The sequence below is a fragment of the Microtus pennsylvanicus genome, chromosome 7 (genome assembly GCF_037038515.1).
Source record: "Microtus pennsylvanicus isolate mMicPen1 chromosome 7, mMicPen1.hap1, whole genome shotgun sequence".
Taxonomy (NCBI): Eukaryota; Metazoa; Chordata; class Mammalia; order Rodentia; family Cricetidae; genus Microtus; species Microtus pennsylvanicus.
The window spans coordinates 75,679,554-75,683,136 of record NC_134585.1 but is presented as its reverse complement, the minus strand read 5'-3'; positions in this window follow the sequence as shown (position 1 = coordinate 75,683,136).

Here is a 3,583-nt window from a genome sequence, read left to right as displayed (position 1 = left end):
TCGTCTTGACTCTAGAAAGATCTGATATCAGGCTTTTTTTTAGAGGAGATTTGTAGTGAGCCGGACAGGATCGACATTACAAGATGGCGCTGACATCCTGTCTTGTTGGAAATAAACAACTCCATATTTGGCTATGCCTTTGAGAGCTGCGTGTCCCCCGCTTCCCGCATGCGCAGTGGATGAGGATCCTTGAGCCTATCCTGATGTGGTCTGGTGTCAGCTGTTGGTGGCAGCCAATCACAGGGCGACCCGTGTGCCAATTCCCTATTTAAGCAGCTGCCTAAGTGCCCTCCGCCCCTTCGCTTCATGCTGTCTCTCCCCTTAGCTTCCTGCCCTTCCCTTCCTCTCCCTTGTTTCCTGCCCCCTCCATTCCTGCTCCCCATCAATCAAGGGCACTCCAGTAAAGCGTGTTCTGAGTAGAATCCTGATGTGGTGGTCGTTCTTCCTTGCCGGTCCGCCACAGAGATTGCGGATTTGTCTTTAGTTCTAAGGCATAATCTCACTGGGTCACGTGGTCTCTACCGCGGCCAGAGAAAACCCAATGTACTTACCCCTTTCTCACATAGACGCAGTTGAGTCTTCAGCACCTTTGCCCCAGATGAGGCAGTAGCTAAATATTTATCTAGCTTTTTTGCCTTTCTGTTCTATTTCTCCCACAGGCCTTCTGTATAATGTATGACTCCTGCAAACATGAAAGGGGTGTCGACTTGTGACCTCCTCTCTTTGTGATACCTGCCTTCTCAGATTTCACTTTCCAGTTTCCAGCCACTCTGCTATCCTGAGAGTGTAGTTCATTCATCCTCCATAAAACCGTTGCTTTCTGTTTAAGCACTGTCTGCTGTTTCAAACAGCGAGAGTCTTCCAGGGAGAGCTGGCTAAAACCAGATCACACCCCGATGACCTCCCCATTGAAGTGGCACAGTTTCCCTGGTTTCTGCCATTTTTTGTTAATGTCCAGTGTCTTAGAGAATCTTGTTTTATATTTTTTCTGTAGTTTTAATTGTTGTCAGTGAGAAAATTTATTTGGAAGGAGCAAATAAACTTATTAATGCCATTGGATTTAAACTTTGAAATAAATGATGCAGTAGGTTCAATACTTCTTAGAATAAATACATTTTAATAGCAAGCAAACAAAGGCAAATCAACCCTTTTAGGGCAGATTTTTCCGGTAACAACCTGCAGGCATGGCAGTGCCTGCTCAGTAGGTCTCTCCGTTGCCTGGCGTGTGCTCTGTCTGTGGTCTCTGAGAAGCCATTGTTTGAGACTTTTGCCTGGCTTCCTTTGAAATTTAATCTTTCTTTGCTATCACTAAAAGCTGGGGGGAAAGTGGGAGAGATTTGATCCCTAGAACATAGTTCTATCTACTGTATAACCAGCACCATTCTGGCATTTAAAGGCTATTGTGTTTGCCTATATTATTCTCATTTCCCAGACTCCTCTGTCCCAATCAGATAACTGAAAATCTAGCTCATAATTTTCCTCCTCTTGTAATCTCTGGTCAAATCTTTAATGGTATCATTATTCACAAGGGACACAGCCAGTGACTAATGCTTATTACTTCCTCTTTCTCCCTGTTCCAATTTTCTGTTTCTGTTTTTTTTTGTTGTTGTTGTTATTTATTAATGATCAACAGGAACTTTACCACAGCTTTGTTCTATTGGTGCCTGGGGTCTCTAATTCAGGATTTTCCTCTGTCTACTGCAGCTTTCTTGTTGCCTTCACTTTCTCCCCTCCTGATACCGAGTGCCATTTAGCCTCCCCACTTCATGAGACCACTCTGACTGCGTGTGTGTTAAAGCTACATCCTTCCCTTTTGCCTCTGCCACTTTACTAAATTCTAGATGGAAGTCAGATGTGCTTGTTTACACCTGCTCTCAGGAAATGGGGGAGAAAAACAAGAGACAAAGCAAGTTCTTTAACTCTTTCTTTTCTTTTCGTATATTTTAGTTTTATGAGACAGAGTCTTGCTACATGGTCTGGTTTGGCCTCGATTCCCTACCCTTCTGTCACCCTCTTGGATGCTGAGATTTGAGCATCAAACACAAGTGGCTCCCTCCTGCTGAAGACTATGGAAGAGTGAAGTATCTCTTGACGGCTCTCATGGCTTTTTCAGTAGCAGAGCGGTGGGCTAGCTGATAGCCCGACTCTACACTGATCCAGCTCTGCCACCCTCCAGCACACTGCCTTGATCCACCCTGGTTCTCTGTCTTTCCATCTGTAAAATAAAAACATCTGGGAGCTCAAGCCCCTCACTCACAGCGCCATCTCTGCATTTCACCAGGCCAATCTGAAGCCACAGAGAAGCAAAGACCAGGCTATCAGATATAGAGGCAGCACAGGGCAGAGGGACTCAGCTCCACACTGGGACCTGGGCTGAAGAGGCCACCAGGCTTCTAGACTTGGAGATTTAGGGACTAGAAACTCATCCAGCAAGGGCAGACATGGACAGGAACAGGAATTCCAGGAGGAGCTGGGGCAGAGAGAACCCCTGGCTGTTTTTCCCATTCTGCTGCATCTCTCACTCCTGGCCTCACGCCCTCTCTTTCCTGTTTTTATCCCACGTCCCCACATTTTGTCAACAACATGTTGCCAAATGTGGCAAAATCATTCTTAGTTAATCCTGGTTATAAACCCAAACCTTCATTTATATTATTATATTTATTCAATAAAGTTTTGGGTTCTTGAATTTAGAAGTGAAGTGATATTACTATTCAATAACATTTTTTTACAAAGAGGAAGTAATTTTCCAAGGTCTTTCTTCCATGTTATCTCTGCTGTCTCCTTTCTCTGCCCTTGATGAAGAAGCTATTATAGACAGTTGATTTAATTAGAGGGCAGACTTTGGGAGTTGTTCCTAAATGCCTATTCTTCCATGACCTCTTCTTTGAAAGACAATAAAATTGTATGGCACACGTATTAGAATTATTTCAGAATAATGTTTTTTTATTCTTAAAGCCTCATGAGAGCTATAAGCATTTTTATTCGATTATTTCCAAGGCAACACCTTAGAAAGATGCTTCAGTGGGGCTAAAATATTACAAACCATAAACTCTGGTGTCTCTGTCACAGATCATCAAAGGGCAAGGACAATAACCACATTCTCAGGTCTCCTCGCACAGTGAGAAAGGATCTGTCCAAGCATTGGTGGTGGAGTGTGAACCATCGTGTATTTAACCAAAGGAGCCCCGCAGTGAGGACCCCGTCTATATAGCGGCTTGACTGCCAGCTATAAACATGCATCCTGCTCTGTACAGATAAGCAGAGATGAGAAATTCATCAGAGTACCACGGTTGCTTCTTACAGACGATTACACTGCCTGTTTCCTGTGTCTGGGACATTTTCTTCCCCCAGCTTCAATAAAATAGCTTTTCTTGACTCAGATATGATTTTGCCCTTACCTTGTCTTTCAGACATTACCAAGAACAATATTTTTTTAAATTATTTGTCCATAACTGGAACCTTACTGTTTTCTAACCTTCCCCCCAAATGAGTGTTATAAAAGTTGTTTCTTTTGGAAGGGGTAGGGTGTATCTATCTGCTATGTAAAAACCTGAACCGTATTATATAAACGCCCAGATGCTGA